This window comes from Tursiops truncatus, chromosome 2 (assembly GCF_011762595.2).
Source record: "Tursiops truncatus isolate mTurTru1 chromosome 2, mTurTru1.mat.Y, whole genome shotgun sequence".
In the NCBI taxonomy this organism is placed as follows: Eukaryota; Metazoa; Chordata; class Mammalia; order Artiodactyla; family Delphinidae; genus Tursiops; species Tursiops truncatus.
In genome coordinates, this window is record NC_047035.1 from 37,935,934 (window position 1) to 37,949,157 (window position 13,224).

At 38.8% G+C, this 13,224-nt stretch overlaps 1 protein-coding gene and 1 long non-coding RNA gene across 3 annotated transcripts in view; one reads left to right on the forward strand and one right to left on the reverse strand.

The window, feature by feature from the left end:
* The window catches only part of LOC109547901 (uncharacterized), a 44,170-nt gene extending 31,994 nt beyond the window's left edge, over positions 1-12,176 (reverse strand). The window contains exons 1-2 of the long non-coding RNA XR_002173886.3: positions 12,140-12,176; positions 10,790-11,416 (exon numbers count right to left, since the gene is read on the reverse strand). This is a non-coding gene — a long non-coding RNA (uncharacterized lncRNA). The remainder of the gene's footprint in view (positions 1-10,789; positions 11,417-12,139) is intronic.
* WDR89 (WD repeat domain 89) overlaps positions 11,228-13,224 on the forward strand; it is a 34,761-nt gene continuing 32,764 nt past the window's right edge. Inside the window, exon 1 of one of the 2 annotated variants that reach the window (XM_019923025.3) lies at positions 11,228-11,314. The gene's annotated coding sequence lies outside the window, so the exon portion shown is untranslated. Of the gene's footprint in view, positions 11,315-12,171; positions 13,194-13,224 lie in introns of those variants that run through there. The other variant, XM_004322358.4, reaches the window with a different exon arrangement.

Consider the following 13,224-nt stretch of genomic DNA (forward strand, 5'->3'; position numbering starts at 1 on the left):
GGCAGACCCCTATCCACTCTGCAGCAGGCTGGTTCACATGTTTGCTCTCTTGACATAGCTCTCCTGTTACAGGAAGGATGCTTGAGTTCCACACACTACGTTACTTCATGTAAAATTGTTTGGCCAAGAAAAAATTGGAGATTATATTTTTATTCTTATATCTTGGATTTTTACCTATTTCAGAATGAAATTAAAATATTTAATTGTATCAGCTTGGAGAGTTTGATTAAAGAGCATTCTGTCAATGAAGTACTTACTATTCACTAGACCAGTGGTCACCAAACTTTGTTGATTGCACATTCATCATAAAAAATTTTTAATCATCTATCCCTAAACTTTACTTAATAAATTACCCACATGTACTATAATAATGTTCTTTGTATTATAAAATATACATGGAATCAAAATTGTTAAAGGATGAGATTTCTAAAATAATTTTTACTTATTAATCATTCTCAAATGTTTTGCTCTCAGCAATAATAATAATTATTATAATTTCATTATGTTTTAAAATCTTGGTTTAACAATTTGGATATAAAGCTTCTTGAAAGTCTGATTCTACATTCAATTTATTTCACTTCTTGGTTTTAATGTCTATAATGTATGAAAAACATACTTCAAAAAGGTACTAAGGTTCAAAGGGAAGTGGTGCAAAATCAGGATACTCATTTTTTATTATCTATATCCTAATTATGGAAATTTCTGTTGAAAATTCCACTAGAAAAGTAGAAGTTTTTGTTGAAATTCCACTAGAAATCTTCCCTAATGTCAATCAGATGGTGTATATCTAACATATGGATTAAATATCTACTGTAAGTCTTCATTGGAAAACTTTCAAACAAGTTTGACAATTCTGTTTCCCAATTTCAGCAGACTTGATCTTTTATAGATGACAAAACATCATTTTCAGCAATAAAATCACAGAATGATAGAAACATTTCCAAACGTGTTTTCAAATTGTACTTGCTTTTTTTTTTTTAAATATGATGGCTACTCAGTGAATCACCTTTTTTTTAATAAAAATTTTATTTATTTAGTTTATTTATTTGGCTGCGTCGCGTCTTAGTTGCAGCACGTGGGCTCTTACATGTGGCGTGTGGGCTTCTCTCTAGTTGTGGTGTGCGGGTTTTCTCTCTCTAGTTGTGGTGTGCAGGCTCCAGGGTGTGTGGGCTCTGTATTTTCTGGCACACAGACTCTCTCTCTTTAAGTTACCCGAACTCAGTAGTTGTGGCATGCGGGCTTAGTTGCCCCGTGTCATGTGGGATCTTAGTTCCCCGACTAGGGATCAAACCCAAGTCTCCTGCATTGGAAGGCAGATTCTTTCCCACTGGACCAACAGGGAAGTCCCTGTACTTGCTTTTGATAAGCAATTATTTTTCCATTCATTGTGAAAAGGTCGTTATTACCTTGAAGGAACAGATAAAGTGTTCCTTTTTTCTGTTCCCCAAAATATCTGCCAACATTGCATTTGCAGAGAGCCCCTTGTCAGCACAGGAAATTTGAAACACTTTCTCTTTTGTAAAGGGAAAATGTGAAACTCATCTTCATTTTGGCAGCTCTTTTAAGTACTCTGCCACAAAACATCAGTAAACCTCTCTCTGTTGTATAAAAAAATTTCATGCCCATTCTACGGCTAATTAAAAAGTATTGTAAAGAGTCTACACTAAAATTTTAAAGTTTTGTTTCCATTAAAATAGATGATATTCTGTAGAATTTCATACAGTCTGGCTCCAACTTTCCTGTCTTTGTAACTTACCAATGAAGAATCCAGTGATTTGATTTCACGTGTTATTAGCACTGTAACCATGTTCCAGAGAATTCATTTATTCTAGTGAAACCAGTTGCTCCACTAAAAAAAATCAGTTTTGCTTTCCCATGCAAAATTGTTTTTATTAGCAAAGTCATTTATTACTGAAAGCATAACCTCTCTGGGATATCTTTCTTTTAATGGCTCAAGAAAAATAGTTCTTCCTGTACTTCATTCTTAACTTAGAATTTAACAAATACCATAAGCTGAAACAGATGAGAAACACTTACACGTTCATCCAAATGAATAGGAAGAGAACAGAGCTAATTACCTGCCTTTTCATTAACATTTACTTTTTTTTTTTTTTTTTTTTTTTTGCGGTACGCGGGCCTCTAACTGTTGTGGCCTCTCCGGTTGCGGAGCACAGGCTCCGGACGCGCAGGCTCAGCGGCCATGGCTCACGGGCCCAGCTGCTCCGAGGCAGGTGGGAACCTCCTGGACCGGGGCATGAACCCGTGTCCCCTGCATCGGCAGGCAGACCCTCAACGACTGCGCCACCAGGCAAGCCCAAGATTTACATATTTTGTTCCTTAAATGGTTACTTCTTCCACCCTACTAAATCAATTACCACCTTCTACTCAATTTCCATCTTCTAAAAATCCATTAAAATCTCTTTTCTTCCCTCTTGTTTGCTTGGTCCTTCTGGATTATTAACTTTTTTTCATTCCTTTACGATAATTTTAGAAAATAGGAGGAAGTAGAGAGAAACTGTTATGTTACTCTACATTTTAAAACCAAAAATCCACGGAAGGTTTAAGCAGGAGAGTCAAGGATTTGCTCTCTCTACAAGGTAAAGCACTGGTGACTTTATGGAGAAGAGGCTGAAGGAGGGAGAAAGTAGAGGCAAAGCTGGTTTAAAGCTATTGCAAAGTCCAAGTAAACAGTAAAGAGGGTCTGAGTTAGGAAGGTAGCAGTGGGGAAAGCAGGGGTACAGGAGAATGTTTTTTTCTTCCTCCAGATGCTATCAATGTGTGACTGAATGAAAAGGGTTAAGTTGAGGGTCAAAAATTATGTAAAGGGCTTTCGTGTATGTGGTTGGCTAGGATAAGGAAGCCACTGAGAGGGGCAACACTGAAGGTGCAGATAGTTTTTTGTGGGACTTTGGGGACATTACATTTAGGAGGAGACAGAGGGACTGAAAGAGGATTAGGATGAAGGGAAATCAGAAGCCAATGGTATTTCACAAGATGCAGGGGTCAACATTTTCAAATGTAGGTAGGTCCTGTCAGACAAAGTAGAGAAAACCCTTGGATTTGGCAATTAAGAGTTGATTTGTGACCTCTGAGAGAAGTTTTCATGGAAGCCTAGAGATGAACGCTATATTCTACCTGATCAAAGAATGAGGGTGAGATGATGAAATAGAGGCAGCATATAAGATATAGAAGATGGAATAAATCAATGGGTTCTCAGGGTCACAGGAAAGGTTTTTATAGAATGGAACAGACTTACATATGTGTAGGAAGAAGGAAAAGGTAGAACTGAGGAAAAGGTTGAAAATAAAGTGAGGACACAATTGATGATTCAAGGCCTCAGAGGACATGTGATTAAGTGCCTCAGAAAGAAGGGCACCCCTGAGGTTCCTAGTATTTCCTTCTTGCAACCTCTGCTCCCCTTAAAACACACACAGAATACACCCACCTACAAAACTGTCTTGTACTCGGATGTCTCTATCATACCAGTTCAGTCTATAGGAAACAATTTGTCGTTGTAATATATATCCCCAAATATGAATTATTCAGTCCAGGACAACACAAAGGAGGCACTATCAGAAGAGTCTAAGGTTGTCTTTGGCACTCCTAGTTTTGTTCCCACTGAAGTCTCCCCATCAGTGTGTGGTAAACAGATCTCCCATGCTTTCTGGTCATCCAACAGATAACTGTTGTATAAAATATCCCCCCCCCACACACCTCCCAAAGACTCTATACTTCTCAGGAAGAATACAGAGTTAATACACAGCTATTTTATAACTCTCCACCCTCTTAGCTTGCTTTATTTTTCTTCAGAAAAGCAGGGCTGATTTTCACCCGATTTACTTTAGCAAGGCTACATCAATTGTTATAATATTGAGATACTCTACTTCTATGTTGGCAAGCAGATAGCTGCTGCCCCACATCCTGAGTGCATCCCCAGTTCTTGCTATCCTAGCATCTCCCAGACTTTCCCATGATCTGGCAACTAAAGGGATAACACCAGTCACAACTAGTCTAAGGCCTGCCCATGTTCTGAGGGATTAGGGTGGGAGTAGGAAGGGGTATGTGGGAACATAGTTACAAGCGAAAGCTGATATACTAACACATTATTGGGAAGTTCAATGTCAAGGAAGTTGGAGTGAGCAGGAAAGGGAAGTGAGGCAGGGAAGGAAGGGAGCAAACACAGAGGAGTACAAGGGAATATGAACCCATACCAAGTATCACAAAGCTGGCCATACCAATGTTAAATATTTGAATATTCCACCCTGCATAGTACTTGTCATTAGCTGAAATTATATTATATACTTTAAAAATATACATTATATTTATATTTCTAGTGTCTTCCCACTAGAAAGTAAGCTGCATGAAGGCAGGAACTTTGTTTTGTTTAACATTGTAATTCCAGGATGTAAAATGTACTGAGTACATAACAGGTGATAGATAATATTTGTTGAATGAATGAATCAACTCATATTAAGGAGAAACATTTTCTAAATAAAGCACATTTTATGTAAATTCCTGGCCATAATACATGTAGTACTTTATATTATTTTTGCAGAGTGGTTTCCATTTCTCATTTTTTATTATCCAGCTTCCTAATCATGCCCAGAGGCCTTCTTGTACATAAGAAATGACCACATGGTAACCATTTCATGTTACAGTCATCTACCTGTGGTTCCACCATCTATCTACTCAAAGACCTGGCAAAACTCTGAAGTCCTTGGTTTCCCTTATCTTAGCCCACCAAATAGGTAGTCAAGGCATCTAAAAGGGAAAAGAGGGAGATTTGTTTTCTCCTGCACAGAGCATTCTCTCAAGGGTGGGGGACAAAGGTTACAATTTAGCTCACTTAGACTTGGTATTTATGACTTTGCTCTTTGAAACAGTTCTCTTTCCTTCACTGCTCATGCTGCTCTAACTAGTACTCAAATATGTCTTTTTTTTTTGAAATATACATTTTCTTAGTGTGGAAGTTTTATAGGAAAAATTATTACATGCTACAAGTTTAAGTGGGAAATGATTATCAAAAGTAGTCAGTTTTATAGTACAACCAAGAACTACCATGTTTAGATTTTCAATTTGGGAATTTAAGGGTGAGAAAATGCTAATTAATTAGATTAATATATTCATGACTGAGACAATCTACTTAATGTTCCTTTCCTCTTCTAACCTTTCACTTCATCAGCCTAAGAGCAATCATCTGTAATCATTTATAATCATCTGATTGCAAACTTATTCAAGCTGCTGACTCTCACTGTGACCCTATATTTTATCTCCATCATCACAACATATTTTTTAAAATTTTCTTTTATTTATATATTTTTCTATACACAACATATTTCTCTAAATGAAAGAAAACACGGTTTTGTTGCGATGTGATATTATTATTGCTCAGATATCAAGATGCTGGCAATCATGATCAGATTCATCTTTATAATGCTCGGCACAACTTAGGATATTGTGCCATCTGGCAAGGAAATTTATTTAATATAATGCTTAGAAAATCAAAGCCAACCTCCTACTAAATATTTTTCTAGAATAGAGGTGAGAGAGAATCACACAATGTGTAAATCCAAAAAGATGTAGACAATAAGTGGGGATACCAGTGGTATTTGAGTCTGGGGGCTAAAAGTTCCAGAAATCCTACAAAAGAAAACAGAAAGGTTTCATATTTCTTTTACAGCGCAGATGAATAGTTTTGTATTATACCATCATATAGATCAACTGGAGATCACATGAAAAAAAGAAAAACCCTAAGGATATGAGATTAGTCAAGGAGTATATTTCACATAAGTTCATATCAATTATCTTATTACTGGGCTCTACTCTACTTTGCCTATAACTTTGATCTACTTCATTTAAACTTCTTAGATTCCACTTCCTGGCTGTTGTACACTCCTAGTGCTATCATTAAAGTTTTTTTCTTTTTTCAAGGATAATTTTCAACAACTAAAGGGCTCAGCAAACATCTTGGTTTTGGTCATCCTTCCCATAATCTCTCAGAGCAAGTGGTGAAAGTAGACCAAATGTTGGAATTTGAACCAACAGTTCCTGAACGTCTGCACTGTGGCATGCACTGTGCTGGGCACTTTATTTCCACTGTGTTAATCTTCATAACCCCATTGAAAGGAATATATGGTCACCTGATGAGTAATTTGAGGTTTAGAGAGATTAAACAACTTGCTCAAAATCACACACCTAGTTTTGAGTAATAGATATTATTAAAATATCTGCCTATTGTAGTTACATTTGGGGGGGGAAGTCATTATATAGAGTTACAAAGAGTACTATTTACAAGTGAAATGATGCTGGGATTTTCTTATAAATAATCAGATAGGAGATGTGGTGGGAATGTGGGTGAGAGCATAGATATAAGTAAGTTGAGCCATCAGTTAAAGTTGGGTTCATGATATATTTTTCTACTTTTGTATACAATTGAACTTTTCCACACTGAACAGATTTTAAAAGTAAACTGGAAAGTAGAATCACGATAAAAAAGAAAGTGTAAATGTGCAGTGGCGTTCATCTGAGCAATTCAATAACTCTTTCCGCTATATCCTTTTAGAGCTGATCTTGAGGAAGGACCCTGGATCAATTTCACATGCATGGGTAAATGGGCACTTTCATAACTTATCTAATAAAAAAGTGATGGGAATTCCCTGGTGGTCCAGTGGTTAGGACTGGGCGCTTTCACTGCCGGGGCCCGGGTTCAATCCCTGGTCGGGCAACTAAGATCCCACAAGCCACGCAGCACGGCCAAAAAAGAAAAGCAGAAAAAAATGAATATTCATAGCAATTATTAAGATCCTAAGCTGTTCCTATTGATCCTAACCACACCTCTCTCTTTAAATAAACTATGGTCCTAATTCTTAATTAAACAGTTTGTCAGATAGCCTGGTCTGCCTTCTCCTCTTGACTCCATTTAGTGTGCTACTTTACTGTCTGTTCATTCTTTTTAACTGCAAAGTGGCAGGAAGAGAACAAACAGCTTAAAGCAGTTGATTCACCACTTTTGGGCAGCCCTATGGAGAGGTTTTCTGGAGGTAGGTAGTGTTTTCGATCAACACAATTATCAGTTTCAGTACTAGCTCTGCCTCTTCCTCAACTTTCAGCTGTCTAAATTAAAAGGGGTAATAGGAAAGTCCATCTTAAAACTGAAGTAGTTAAAATACCACCATTATCTTGAAAAAATTTGGGCATGGTGACTGGTATAAACCAGCTGGCACCTGTTACAGGATGTTTTAGCCACCACTCCACCTTCTGGCTTCAAGGGCAGTGTTGCTGACATTTTCAAAAGCTTTAGAGCTGGTAGCTTACCAGGAAGTACTCCTCATATAGTAGAGGCCGGCTTGCCTACGAGTGGGCCTTATTTACTGAGAAACCTCTGTGATTGAAGAGTTGGGCAAAGTATTCCTGGTGCTAAAGAATGGAGCCAAAGACTTCAAATGTAGGCTGTGAGGCCAATATCTCAAGGACTAGCTGGCCAAAAGAGGTAGGGAGTTAGAGAGGTAGGCTGGAATGGAGTTTGAAGGTAGAGCTGTTCCTTTTAGATGTATTTTACCAGAGAGTGGAAAATGGAATTGGTTTGTACATCCTATATGCTTATACTAACCCACTCCCCCAAATACAAGACACAGTGTCAAACACGGTTCTTTGGAATGAGTTCCAAGCCTGAAACCGGACTCTCAAATGAATGATCTGAAATTCTTCATCTATGTGTTGCTGTGAAGGTATTTTGTAGATGTAATTAACATTCATAATCAGTAGACTTTAAATAAAGATTATCCTGGGCTTCCCTGGTGGCGCAGTGGTTGAGAATTCGCCTGCCGATGCAAGGGACACGGGTTCGTGCCCCGGTTCGTGAGGATCCCACGTGCCGCGTAGCGGCTGGACCCGTGAGCCATGGCTGCTGAGCCTGCGTGTCCGGAGCCTGTGCTCCGCAACGGGAGAGGCCACAACAGTGAGAGGCCCGCGTACGGCAAAAAACAAAACAAAAAAATAAAAATAAAAAAAGAAATAAAGATTATCCTGGATAACCTGGGTAGGCCTGATTCAATCAGTGGAAGGGCCTTAAGAGCAGAACTGAGGTACTCAGAAGAAATTCTGCCTGTGGACTGCAACTTCAGCTCATGCCTGAGAGTTCCCGCCTGCCTCTCCTGACACCCTGCTCTACAGATTTCAGACTTATCCCCTAGCCAGCCCCTACAACTGTGTAAGTCAATTCCTCGCAAAAAATTCCTTAATATGTGTCTCCTACTGATTCTGTTTCTCTGGTTGAGCCCTGGTATAGTGATTGTGCCTGAGTATTTTCAAGCAGTTATTATGTGTAATTCAGACTTCATATTTTAACAATAGCAAATACAAATATTTTTATGTATATATAGGAGTAAGAGTATGTGTGGGCTGTATATACATGTGTGCTCTTTTGACTAGGCTTGACCTTCAGCTCCCATGTCCTTCCTTGTAGCGTTTAAGAATCCTGTAGCAAGAATTCTGCTAAGGCAGCTTAACCAGAATCACCCTCCTTCAATATCTGATTGAGTGCCTCATCCTTCATTATCCCCCAGTTGATGTCTGATTACACCCACCTACTTTTGGTAAGAATACTGTTGAGTGATGTAGCAATAATCCCCCTTATGCCTGATGTTTCTTCATAGTAATTTTCCATCCACTGACCCCCTATCCCCTACTCCTTGGCTATAAATTCCCACTTTTCCTGTTGTATTCAGAGTTGAGTCCAATCTCTCTCCCCTATTACAAAACCCTACCACAGTAGCCCCTGTTGAATAAAGTCTGCCTTACCATCTTAAAAAGTGTCATGAATAATCTTTTCTTTAACACCTCCACACCTTTGTTGATCACATATTTCTCAATAATTTTTTTAACCATTCATATAAACATATATACATATATATGGTTAGATTTCAAAGTTTATACTGTTATATCATGTTCACTATTTTTAAAAATACAGATATAAAAAGAAAAAGAAAAATGTTGATATTAAAAAGTAAATATTACAAATGGGGATTGTACTATTCTCTTCCTGTATCTCAAAAGTCATCTTGCATTTATCTCACCTTGAGGTCATTCCTTAAACTATTTCCCAACAGAGGGTGTACCAAGGTGATTCCTGGGTTCACATCTTAAAAAGCAGTAATGGTGCCTGTTGCAATTTCTACTTTTAAATTCTCAGTTAAACAAAAAATAACTACTAAAGTTTTTTCTCTTTAAAATGGAACACTTTGAGAGCGTACAAAAGACTCCAAAAGAGTGAGCACTTAGGACAGTTAATACCAATCAGCCAAATGTGTCTAGGAGTCAGTCACTCAGTTGATTTATCACTCTGCTGAACCCTGCTAACGACAGTAGCAGTCTTGATACCTGCAGTTATTAATGGTTTTTATTCTTAGTCAAACGAATTTAATTAACATCCCAAATGGACCACTGATTTAAAATAGGAGTCAAAAGGAACATTCTTTCAAAATGTTAGTTAATGGAAAGCATTAAAACTAATAAATCTGCATTTTTGTCTCAGGGTGATTTTCGTATCCATATATGTCACTTAGTACATCATATCAAATATTTAAAGGAAAAATATAGTGATGATTACACCCAATTTGGCTATTTATTGAGAATTATAAAAAAGTTATGTTTCTCATGTTTCATTTGCAAATAAAACCTGAAACCTTCTCTCATCATCTACAAACAAGACACAAAAAATTATTAAAGTAATTTGATTTTTTTAAAACATAAAAGTAATTATTCCAAACATCAGTCAAAAAAGCAATTTCTGCTTGGCTTAAATCCTCTAAAAGTGTACTTAATTTTTAGTCCAACAACAAGCCCTTTTCTTACATATATGAAAATTTGTATTACATATTAAATAGAAAAAAATTTGTTGGAAGGAAAAATTCCACTCAAAAAGTTTTGGTATTTATACATTGATTTTTACATTTGCTAAACACAAAGTGATGAAACATTACTAAATGTGCTCACAGAAGTGAAAGGAGTTCATGATTCAATAAAGGCAGGGAAATTCTGCCTTAAACTAACATGTTTCCAATAAGACTGAAAATAGACGTGATAATACAATCTCGAATAATATACAATGTGCGTGCCTCCTGAAACTGGTCACGTTTGACATTTTAATTACAGCACTACTTTTCTGTCAAGACAGCAGCCAGTTCTGCTTCATGTCCTATCAACACTTGATTTATGTAAGCAGCGACAAAACAGTATAGATAGCTGTTAAATTTAGGGCGCTTTTCAAATATCCTCGAATGGGCACTAATATGCAAATCAAAGACCATTTTGTTGTAAAGGCAAAAGCTAAGACTTAGTATCCGCTTAGTACGTTAATTACGAACATCTAGCAGAGAGCCAGGCACAGTAGTGGAATGTTTGAAACACTAGTATTTATCTTTACAAACATACATGAAGTCTTTCCAGTCTTCCTAATGGCCTTAATGGTGCTGATAAGTGAAAGGATTAAAAAAGCACAACGGAACACATGAAAACCACAATAAATGTCAGCGGTTGTTAGCAACGAAGAGCTCAGCGACAACCACATTTAAAGCCATAGGATCTTTGCGCCCGATACTTGAAATCCCAAGGTTCCCTGGGGGTGGAGGCAGAGTTACATTCAAATTGACAGCTTTTTCAGCCAATGACACAGCCAAGCAAAGGACCGCGAGAAGCCCTAATTCTTCCACATTACAACGCTGAAATCATACGAGTTCTGAGCGTATGTGGGTGTTTCAGGGCCCGATTCGAACTACTAAGTATTTCTCACCTGCAGTTACTGTCTGGTCAACATAGCAATTCTCTACCCGAGTGCGGCTCTGTGGGAGTTCTAGCGTCTAAACGCTGAAAGAAACACGTCGCCCTATGTCAACTGAAGAACCCATTGGTCCGAGGAAGAGGCGGAACTCGTTTATATTCTTGCTCTTTATTGGCCACGCAGCAAGGAGACCTAAGCTTTCAGCACAAACGATAAGTCGTTAAAACTTCCGCTAACGTAACGTAAAGGGCAGTGCTGTGCAGCGCTATACGGAAGCTGGGTCTACGCTGGCGCAGATATCTTGCATTTGTCCAATCCGGAGAGAGGCCACTCCCTGGCGCTTCTTCGCTCCCCCCGCCCAACCCCTTTCCCTTGCCGTGGGCTATGGCCCGCCTCTGTGCTGCTGACCAATCCTCTGCATCCTCCTTTGTGCGTTTATCCAATCAGAGAGGTGGAGGGTGGAGTTCCGGTCGACCGGTCCGCGCAGAGGCTGTGCTCTGAGTTCTCTCCTGCAGCAGGTGTGGGCTCTCTGATGAGGTATATTTCCCAGACTTGCGTTGGGCAGGTTTCTGGGATGGGCAGCTCTCTAGACGGGCAGCGACAGTACCGGTTGACTGTAGAAAGCCGAAGCCACTGAGCCTGTAGCACGAGGAGCAGAGGGAAATGGGGAGGAGCTGGGAGGAGAGAACCACGTGTTGGGCCTTCTGGTGCAGTTGTCGGAGCCCCTGGGTCATGCCCGTGCTGTCCCTGCCCCGCGGGCCTTCCAAGGGTTAGGTTGGTGTCGCCGAAGCCGCCCCCAGCACTCCTCTGGGTTATTTTTGAGTAAAAACAAAGCGCCTATTCGTCAAGTGTTCAAGGAGAGATAGCCAGGACCTATTTTTCCCCTACCCTCATTCCCTTCCCTCGCATTCTTAAATTACCCACCTCCTGGGTTGGTTAATTTTCGGGGTCAGAAAGCAGATTTTCCTTTGGGAAGAGACGTGCTGGAGTATATAGTACGAACTCTGAGACTAGCTTTCATGATAGGCACTTTACGTGTATTATCTCATTTAATCCACACAGCAACATCTAAAGGGTTAGGTACTGTTACGGTTCTCATTTTCATGCGAAGAAACAGATATGTTAAGTTACTCGTCCACGTGTTCTCTTCAGCTTTTCTCTGACCACTTAATTGAGTGTGGCATTCGGCTTCCACGCACGTAAAATTTAAATATGGTATTGCTTGTAAAATGTTGGTCTTGTTTTCTTTCCTAACGAAGTTATTTTAGAAGCTAATACAACATACCTAGAAGTAAATCGATTGATGTTATCGAGGTAAAATGATCTAGTAGAAAGACATAAGAGTAGGAGCCATTTACTAACCTTTGGGCAAGTCACCTTCTCAGCCGCCTCTTCCTCCACTGCAGAATTGAAATCAGTTCCAGACTTGTCTACTTCCTGGAGGCGTGAGGATCAAATGATATAATATGTATAAATTACTGATGTTAACTACATATGACAGTTTTCTGCTTTTCAAATTCTTTCCTATGGAAGCTAGACTATCATTAATATGCAATATCTATTATAATTAAAGTATTATGTATATACACACATACAGTGGATAACATGCAGCCTAGTACCACTTGAGTGTGAAATACCTCTTAAGAGTATGTGGCCCACTTATCTGCTTATCCAGGGTTCAGGATAGTATTCCCTGTGAATGCAGAAGTGGTGCTTGTCTGGTTTGTATTCTTTCCTCAGACTGCTGTAGATAGCATAAAGCAAAAGTAGATCAGCTCATTTTACTGCTTTTCTGAGTTCTGATTACTTTTGGAGACTCTGAAGGGAGGTCCCATTTCCTTGCCTTTTTCAGCTTCTGGTAGCCTTTTATATTCCTTGGCTTGTGGCTCCTTCATTTTAAAAGCACATCACTTCAATCTCTGCTTCCGTAATCATATCACCTTCTCTGCCGTAGTCAAATCCGTCTGCTTTCGTCTTAGTGGGGGCACTTGTGTTTATACTTAGGTCCCATCTAGATAATCCGGAATAATCTCTCCATCTCAAGATCCTTAGCTTAATTATAAAATCCTTTTTGATGTATAAGGAAACATTCATAGGTTCCAGGAATTAGAGCTTGGATGTTTTGGGGGTGCATTATTTTTAGCTTGCCACAAAGGGTATAAAGAAGGGTAAAACATATCCTATCCTAGTGCAGCTTAAAGTCTAGTAGGATATGCTGTAAGAGAAAAAAAAAATGACTTCTGGATTGCTGTGAAAAGACCCTTCTAAGTTACCATAGGTTGGTACTTCAGCTTTTCCCCTGGAAAACAGAAGAGGTAAATGAATATTCCTGTGATAATGTGGATACAAAGCCTGAATTAACCCCTTAGAAGAGTGAAATTTCTTTATATTCTAATCTTCTGCCTTAAAAATTCATGTGAGTATTGCATTTAATTTCATATTTGTAT